At 37.4% G+C, this 9,946-nt stretch overlaps 1 long non-coding RNA gene across 1 annotated transcript; it reads left to right on the top strand.

The window, feature by feature from the left end:
• The first annotated feature begins 7,155 nt into the window (after positions 1–7,155).
• Positions 7,156–7,432, top strand: LOC120521742. The gene is made up of 3 exons (XR_005632186.1): positions 7,156–7,182; positions 7,265–7,283; positions 7,369–7,432. It is a non-coding gene; the product is annotated as an uncharacterized LOC120521742 (long non-coding RNA).
• Positions 7,433–9,946: the final 2,514 nt, after the last annotated feature.

Here is a 9,946-nt window from a genome sequence, read left to right as displayed (position 1 = left end):
TTTTTTAACGGCAGCCTCAACACTGCCACCTGAGTCTTAAAGGACAGAACCACATTAAAATAAAATGGCCTATGATCTGACAATAAGACCCTCAGTTTTTATCAGATCTCATGGGAATTCTGTGCTTTTATCATCTTTTTGATTTTTAACAAAGCAGGGCCACACTTATCACCCTTTGTTCAGATTAAAGCAGACTTGTGGTGTAGGATCACGTCAGCCAAGGAAAGGGACAGAAGAAATCAAAGGTCAGGCCTGCACTTGATTTATTAGAGAATAAAATACATTGCTGACCTCCTCAAATGGGGCAAACAGAAACACAGGGAATAAGGAAAAGATTGCCACTTAAGTTATTAAACCCAAAGCCATCAGGATATCATGTGGGCTTTTTTTTAAAACTGGAAGAAGAAAATGTATTACTGAAACAAAAAAAAACAAAACCAATAATGTTGTAGAAAGAGAATCTCATGTCCTGCTGGTGAAAACATCTCAATAAATGTTGGGTTTTGATTTGCGGGACTCACTTCTCATGTGAACTAGAAGAAGTGAAAATCAAACAACATTTCTTAAAAAAATCAGAATCCACAGAATGAACTCTTCCGTGCAGAAACAAACAACAAGACAGCTAAAGATGGCGATTTGTTGGGGTACAGTTTAAGTTGTGGGGTGGACTGTCCAAAAATTTGGGAGAATTTTTGGGAAACACTGAGGATATATGAAATTGCATGGACAGGAGTGTAATAAATTTAAAAAACCCCTCTTTAAACTCACTCAAAATACTATTCTACATTTAGATGAATAATAAAACCCTCGGGCATGTTTGAACAGTTGCTAAATTAACAAATTGGAATTCAGATCAACAGTGCAAAATACCAAAGATATTAGCAGTACAGACTTTATGAACTTCTTCAATAGAAAATTAAAAATATAAGATCCCAGATCTCACATACAGTACAAACCAAATACTAGCTAGCAACCCTTGCACATTGCATTCACCACTTCAATAATTTTAATCCTGTAACTGAGGGAGGAATCTTAACTTTAATTACTAAATGAAACCCACTACTTTTCCCTAGATCCAGTGCCAACAAAAATAAATAAAAGTGCCATGGATGTTCTTGCAGGGCCCATTCTAAATCGTTATCAATAGTTCATTACTGCATGGCACCGTACCTGATGCACTAAAAGTGTCAGTCATTAGACCTTTTTAAAAAGTCAGGCCTAGAAACCCCCACAAATAAACTATAGGCCTTTTCAAATTTACCATTTCTCCTAAAATAAAAGTAGTCCAGTCAGCTCCAGTACACCTTACGTTACAAATTTATTTGGAAATTCCAGTCTGGCTTTCGCTGGTCATGTACAGAAACGACACTAACACGGGTTGTAACGACATTCTGATATCCTCTGATGAAGGAAACTCCACTGAAATATGTTGTTAGACTTAAGTGCAGCATTTGACACCAGTGACCATTCGATTTACTGCACGGCTAGAAAATGATGTTGGGCTTACGGGCCCCCGTGCTTCGCTTGGTTCAGTTCTATTTATCAAATCGTTTCAGTATGTACAGAAATGTGCTGACAGTACTCCATCATTATACACAGAAGTTCAATATGGTGTCCCGCAGGGCTCAGTACTGGGACCTTTACTGTTTTCACTTTACATGCTTCCACTGGGATCTCATTAGGAAACATAATGTTAATTTTCACTCGTATGCAGATGACACCCAGTTATACCTTTCATTTAAATCAAATGAAGTTTCTCCGATGTTGTCTTTAATTAGTTGTGTTAGTGAATTAAAGGAGTGGATGAATGAGAACTACTTGTCTTTAAATACAGATAAAACAGAGATGTTAATTGTTGGAGGGAATGACGCTGATCACAGCAATATTTTTCATCATTTAACTCAGTTGGAATCCCAATTAATTTTACTGAATCAGCCCGCAATCTAGGAGTTATCTTTGACTCTAGCGTGTCATTTAAAGCACATATTACAAAGTGTTCCAAAACATGTTTCTTCCATCTTAAAAATGTTAGGATTAAAATTAAGGCGCTTTCTAAATAAACAGGATTGTGAGAAATTAATTCATGCATTTATCTCTAGTAGGATTGACTACTGCAATGCGGTGTTCACTGGCTGTTCAAACTGTTCTCTATACAGCCTCCAGTTAATCCAAAATGGCGCTGCAAGAATTATTACAAAAACAAGAAAATACAAACACATAACTCCAGTTCTTAAATCTTTACACTGGCTCCCAGTTAAGTTTAGGGCGGACATCAAAATCCTCCTTTTAACATATATAAAGCATTAAATGGCCAAGGTCCGCTTACTTGTCTGAACTTATCATGACTTACAAACCTGAGCACATTAAGATCTCAAGATGCCGGTCTGCTTAGGGATTCCAAGGATTAATAAAATAACAGTGGGAGGTCGAGCTTTTAGTTACAGGGCCCCTAAACTGTGGAATGGTCTGCCTGCTGCTATAAGAGATGTCCCTCTCCATCTTGCTCTGTCACACCCATCACCTTCATGTCCTCTCTCGCCACATCCATAAACCTTCTCTTAGGCCTTCCTCATTTTCTCTTCCCTGACAGGTCTATCTTTAACATCCTTCTCCCAATATACTCAGCATCTCCTCTGACATGTCCAAACCAACGCAATCTCACCTCTCTGACTTTGCCTCAACCGTCCAACTTGAGCTGACCCTCTAATGTCCTCATTTCTAATCCTGTCCATCCTCGTCACACCCAATGCAAATCTTAGCATCTTTAACTCTGCCACCTCCAGCTCTGTCTCCTGTGCCACTGTTTCCAACCCATATAACATGGCTGGTCTCATTACCGTCCTGTAGACCTCACTCTTGCTGATATCCGTCTGTCACAAATCACTCCTGACACTCTTCTCCACCCACTGCACCCTGCCTGCACTCTCTTTTCAAGAAGGGTCTGGCTGCAGCCTGCAATACCTAGGAATTTAGACACGGAATGCCCTTCATATCCGGAACGCCCCCAGCACTAGTCACGGAACGCCCTCTGATGTCAGTTTGAGACGTCATCATTGTTTTTGTCGGAGTCCGGAGGAATGGTGGACTTAGAGTATATCTTTCTGAAGATTTTCGAGGAAAGAAGAAGAGTTTGTTTTGGAAATTAAGATGGCAGTGAGTTTGTTGCAAGTTGTACTAGTATTAAGTAATATTATACTTTACTGCTAGGGTAGGAATTATACCACAGTTTAATAAAGATAAAACTTTCAGGTTCCATGCAGTTCTAAGCGCTCTAAGAAAGTATTAACAGTTAAACAACAAACAGGATGGTTTGTGTAGCTAATTGTTACAGGGCTAATCAGAATACAGTAATCCCTCCTCGATCGTGGGGTTGTGCTCCAGAACCCCCGATAGATGAAAATCATGAAGTAGAAACCATATGTTTGTGTAGTTATTTTTATATATTTTAAGCCCTTATAAACTCTCCCACACTATTAACATTATTAGAGCCCTCTAGACATGAAATAACACCCTTTAGTCAAAAGTTTAAACTGAACTCCATGACAAGACAGAGATGACAGTTCTTTCTCACAATTAAAGAATGTTAATAGATCTTCTTCTCGTCAGGAGCAGATAATTTCAGAGAGAGAGAGAGAGAGAGCCGCAAAGAAAAGCAAACAATCAAAAATCAATACGTGTGCTTTTAAGTTTGCGCTGCATTTTATAGAGCAGCGTTAGTATCTTCTAAGCAAACAGCCTCTGTGCAAACAGCCCTCTACTCACATCTCCGTCAGGCAGAGAACGTCAGAGAGAGGCGAGATTAAAGCAACAATCAAAAATCAGTAATGCGGTGTTTTTAAATATGCCAAGCACCGCAATAAAGCGGCATTACTTAGAGGTGCGTTAGTATCCACTAGGCAAACAACTTCTGTGCAAACAGCACCTCTGCTCACAGCCCCTCCGTCAGGCGCAGAGAATGTCAGAGTGGGTGAGAGAGGCAGAGACAAGCAAACAATCGAGCACCGCACGGCAAATATATCTTATAGCATTGAGGAGTTTTAGTTAATATGTAATACATGCTCTGATTGGGTAGCTTCTAAGCCATCCGCCAATAGCGTCCCTTGTATGAAATCAACAGGGCAAACAAACTGAGGAAGCAAGTACCATAAATTAAAAGACCCATTGTCTGCAGAAATCCATGAACTAGCAAAAATCCGTGATATATTTTTAGATGTGCTTACATTTAAAATCCAGCGATAGAGTGAAACCCTTGAAAGTCGAAGCGATATAGTGAGGGATTACTGTACTCGATTCTGAGTAGTAAATCGACGGATTCAGCAGTCAATAATTTTTATAACATTTGTTATGATATGTAATTGACTGTTGTTGAGTTTAATTAACCACAGCAAAGTGTAACAGACTGTAATCAAATATAAGTGACCGTGATTAAGTACTTATAATTGCCAGAATATCATTCACCATTTATCCTGTATATCACGTATATGCCAGTTAATCAAAAGCAAAACCAGTAACCTGGTATTTTTAGATATCAAAATATATTTCAGAAAGACAATACAGAGAGATTTAGCCATTAGATAGATAGATAGATAGATAGATAGATAGATAGATAGATAGATAGATAGATAGATAGATAGATAGATAGATAGATAGATACTTTATTAATCCCAAGGGAAATTCACATTATAAGGTAATGTTCCACAGAAAGCTTATTGTTTGCATAATTTTCTAAGACAAACACAGTTAACAGAGGATAGTAGTCTGGTAGTCTGAAGTTTGAATATACTAAGGTAACTTTAGATGTTCTTTTTCATAGTTCTGTATATATATTTACAGTACATAACTGAACATTTTAATAAGTAGGTACAAACAAAGGGCAAGTGTGAATGCAATATTCAATTTCCTTCAGTTCAAGAAAGTTCAAATTAGATTGTAGACAATAATGAGGAAAAGAACAGCCAGGATAGAATCATGTTGTTATTATTATTATTATTATTATTTATTTTATAAAGTTCTTTCAATGATAGTACAGTTTTTTTGAACTCTTAAAACAATATTCAATGTTTCATGCCCACCTCTCCTGCATTCTTCAAAAATACTGCTTTTGAAGTTTTTTTTTCAATTGAAATAAAGTGAAGTGATTGTCCTCGTGCATGTTTGTCAGTTTTATGAACTTTATATCTATTTTATATTCACCAGAGACACATAAGTATATTGAAGACCACAGAGGATCCTCCAGTTGTGTTTGGTGCTCAGGAGTTTGCTATAAAGATCAGATTCTGCAGGCCTCATCAGCCACTTACAGAGCCACAGCAGGACAGTGGTGGTCCATTATGGGATGTGAAGTGCTCGAGAAGATATCTTGTAACTTGTAAAATTGGATTAATTGACACTTTTAATACACTTTAATGCAGCTAGATATTCACCTTAACAACATGATTTTATTTGACAAAATAGTATACTGTGTACTTTTTAACCTTTTGAAAAGCTAGCTTTGAATAATTTTAGATTAATTAATTCATGACTGTGTATTAACAATTTTCTCTTTTAAAATATTTAGTAGAATATAAAGTTCATACTACAAATACTTTAATTTTTCAGAATGTAAGTGTGGAGTTACATTGCCTACAATTGACAGGCAACATATAGTATATTTTCATACATTTTTAAAAGCATCATTGACAGAATCTTTAATTAGTTTGTTCTGTTTAAAAGAATAATAGGACAGGATTTGCTTGTTTTAACTCTATTAAATTTAAGGATTATCTGAATTTCTTTCGTTAAGTTTTAAATGTTTAGCAAAATAATTCTGAATATTAACCTTTTTTTTTCTTTGTACTGTTTCAGGTTTTAAAATATACAAGTGTTCACTGAACTGCCAGGGATCAGGCCACTGCTATTGCTGTTATTGTCAGAAAACAGTAGTTCATAAAGATCAGTTCCTCAGGCGCTTGTCAGATTGTGGCAAAGGTCCTGAAGTGCTCCCTCTGCCCTCCATGCCCACTGCACCAGTCACTGCCCAGCCTCTGCCATCTGAGTTCAAGTTCTTTGTTCTTGATCTTTGTTCAACTGTTCAGTCCCAGCGTTCAAAATATATCTTTGTTCATATGTTCAGTTCACTCAGTTTGAACCTCAGCCCAAATCTCCCAAAATTAGCATTTTAGCAGGACTGTTCCTTATTTACTCTGTTATTTCTGTTACCTAGTGATGACTGCTGCCCATTTGAACTATTCTTCTTTAAATAATTTGATCCTAATAGTTTTCACTAGGCGGCACGGTGGCGCAGTGGTAGCCTGCCTGCGTGGAGTTTGCATGTTCTCCCGTGTCTGCGTGGTTTCCTCCCACAGTCCAAAGACATGCAGGTTAGGTGGATTGGCGATTCTAAATTGGCCCTAGTGTGTGCTTGGTGTGTTTGTGTGTGTCCTGGGTGGGTTGGCACCCTGCCGGGATTGGTTCCTGCCTTGTGCCCTGTGTTGGCTGGGATTGGCTCCAGCAGACCCCGTGACCGTGTGTTCAGATTCAGCGGGTTGGAAAATGGATGAATGGATAGTTTTTACTAAGCTATTTTGGAAGAGCTGTGTAAATAATTCATAATGGCACAGCAGTAAAACATCCTCAAGGTTCTAAAATATTTGTAATAGTGTGCTGTGGTCTCATGTGTGAAGCCAAAGTCACTCCCTTTATAAATTATTTGTTCATTTAAAAGTTGCTAGAGATTATATTATCTGATGTTCACTATTTCTCTACCTGTTCTATTACTAATAATTCTACTCTTGTAATCTGAAATGAATATCATTGTCATAAAAAGTGATGAAAGGCTCCAGCTACATTTTGGTTAAGTAATTCTTTCTTCTGTGTGATAAAATTATTAATTGGCACATTTTCAGAATTAAATATTATTAATCCAGTTCTACAATGATATTCCATCTGCAAAGTTCATATCAACTTTGTTTTTAATATATATTAATATAATATAAATCAATTTTGACAAAACAAATTTTATCTGTAGGAAAATTGCCTCTAAAATAATGCCAGGTAGCTGGAAAGAACCACAGAAGAAGGGAATGTGAATATAAATATGTGTTGCTAGTATAAGACAGAAAACACACACAGATATCTCCTGTACTAATCACCTCTTCATATGATCGAATCTACACAACAGACTGACAGCCTGGACTGCTCAGGGTAAGTGGAGGACACTCTGCCAGTAGTAAGATGTAAATGTTGATTTAAAATAATAACAGTATTATCTACATGCCACTGGAAGAGCATTTGATTTCAGTCAGGTCAGTGGTTTAAGTGTAATATTTGTTTGAATATTGTGATTTTTTATTCATAGAATTTATTGTAATTTCCGATTTACTTTTTTAGGAAGACATGCCACAAATTAGAAGATGGTGGTGTCATCTCTTACTTTGCAAAGCCAGCATTAAAGGTGTGTAACTTTTCAAGCTTTTTTTAAAGGAAGAACAGTTATAAGAATTTGTCAGCTTACAGTATTTCTAAATTTTTTTTTTATCTTCCAGCCAAGACATTGCTCTTCACTTTCCACACAAGAAGAAGGACATTCTGTGCCCCACGGGCAGTGCTTCGTAATTATCAGTTGAAAAGTTTTCTGCCACTAATTGTAAATATTAGAACTTCACAAAAAGACTTTGACCAACTGGTCACACAGCAGGTCTCCGGTGAGGCTGTCAGTAACTTGTGTCTCTCGTCAGCCCTGTGGTGTGTCAGTGGTGTTATGGGGGCAGAGAATGGTGGTCTTAAAAATGAGGGTTTTGTGTGCTTGTGCTCTAACTGATTTATTAAATGGCAATTATTTCTGCTTCCAGCAATTCCAGACAAGATAGGAAAGAGCAAGGACTTTTCTCCCCCATCCTTCTTTCCATTACTAAAGAATATGAAAATGATGACTGAATTATTTATGCCAGTACAATCATATTAAGCATATTTATGGTTACATTTAGTTAGCAAATTGTACCTCACAAAGGCACAGTCCTGTCAGGTATGTAGTGAAATGACTCTTATGGCACAGCCAATGCCTTAAAGGTGATGACTTTCTTTTTCCTTTTCAATATCATTCAGAAATCAACCAGTCTAGAATGGAGTGATTGTTTGCTTCAGGTAAACACTTTCCATTATGTATAACTTTTTAGATGTAGCATTTCTATTGTAATATGTTTGGGTGAATGTTTCAGCAGTTTTAAAGCATGCTTACTAAACTGGGAACAATTAAATTACATATTATTTGAAATGATGAATTTGGCCTTCACAAGTGACAATGCTGTGGTAATTGGACTCTTTGTCTTTCAGGGACTCACTTCAGTACAATTCCAGTAGACGTTCAGATTGAACTGAAATGGGTCTTACAGCAATGTATTAGTAAATAAAATGAATGCTTTTTCACTACAGAGCACTTAGTCATTTTGAATTATTTGTGCACTTTCTGAATGGTTTCTAACTAGACATGACATTCCCTTGAAGATGAACTGCTGTGGTTGTACACTGGAGTTTATTTTTTCTTTTCACTCCACCTCATGCCTACAGGCAGTAGAGACAAAAGCGAGAGAAATCAATTGAGCTAAGCATTCCTATGACATGCTGTGGTCATATTGGTGTGTTCATTTCATAAGCCAATTTGATTGTTCTTTGGGTAAAAGTGGAGTTAATATATTGATATTCCTAATAAAGTACTTGATGGTATTTTTTTTTCTTTTCATAAAAAAGTCTTCATTGATCCAAAACATCTTAACTGCTTGTGACTGGCTGGATGCCAACAAAGACCAACTTGTTGGGACAAGAATTCTGGAAATGGACGAGGATGAAGTTACATACACAATTGAAAAATAAGAACAAAGGGGAGACGATGAAGAGACTGAAGAAGTCATGTCCACCTTCTTATTTACTTTTGAATGCCTGAAGGACATGAACTTTTTTCTTGATGAGATACGGGTTAAAAAATATTCCCATCAGTTGCTGCTGTTCGACAATTAGATTTTTGTGTTTTATTTTTTTCATGTGGAAAAACCTACCGTGATGTCATTTTGTTCAGTGGATTTGATCAGTGATTCACTGTAAAGAAAAGTGGGGATGGACTGGCTTTCTGATCTGCTTCAATAGTTCATTGTCTACTGAAATGACCAATGTAATGGATGGAGGACACAGATGGATGTCCCAACTGGGATTGTGTGCTTTATTTCTTTAAAATAAATTCATATTTGAACCTGGATCTTATGTGTGTGTGTGTGGTGTGTGAAGGGTTTGGGTGTAAAATGCCCCCACAGGTTACACTCCCTATGTGGTTATTATAACAGTGTGTTTTGATACATCACTTTAATTTTCAAAACCTAGACTGTTGGCTTGCAAGTTCAAGAAGGAGTCTAATTAAAAGCAAAAATTAGTTGGGGAAAAATGTACAGCCCCTGGGACTGAATGTGAGAACCACTGTATGAAACAATGCCATGTCACAAATCAGGATTATTAATATATATATAATGTGTGTGTCCAGACACCACACCAGCTCCATCATTAAAAATGCTGCTGACATCACCATCATAGGCCTGCTCACCACCAATGATTAAATGGCTTGCACACAAGAGGTCTATTTGCTGACTCAGTGGTGCCAGGACAATCTGACCTTTCATGGCCAAAATTTAAGGAGCAGGTCATAGACTTCAGAGAATGGATTAAGCTGTGGTTTGTTTTTGTGGGGTGCTGTGGAAATGGTGAGCTTGTTTAAATTTCGTACACTAACAATCACTGATGAATTGAGGAGAGAACAGCATGGTTTGCCTATTGCCAAGTTCACCAATGCCTTCCTGAGATGTCTCACATGTGCTGTCTGGAGTCCATCTTCACTGACGGCATCACATCCTGGTAGGGCACACTGCACTGCAGAGGGTGGTGAAAGCCACAAACTATTACTGGCACCCAGCTGCCTTCTGTCCAG

This window comes from Polypterus senegalus, unplaced genomic scaffold, assembly GCF_016835505.1.
Source record: "Polypterus senegalus isolate Bchr_013 unplaced genomic scaffold, ASM1683550v1 scaffold_3195, whole genome shotgun sequence".
Classification (NCBI taxonomy): domain Eukaryota; kingdom Metazoa; phylum Chordata; class Cladistia; order Polypteriformes; family Polypteridae; genus Polypterus; species Polypterus senegalus.
This window is presented reverse-complemented; position numbering and strand designations above follow the sequence as displayed.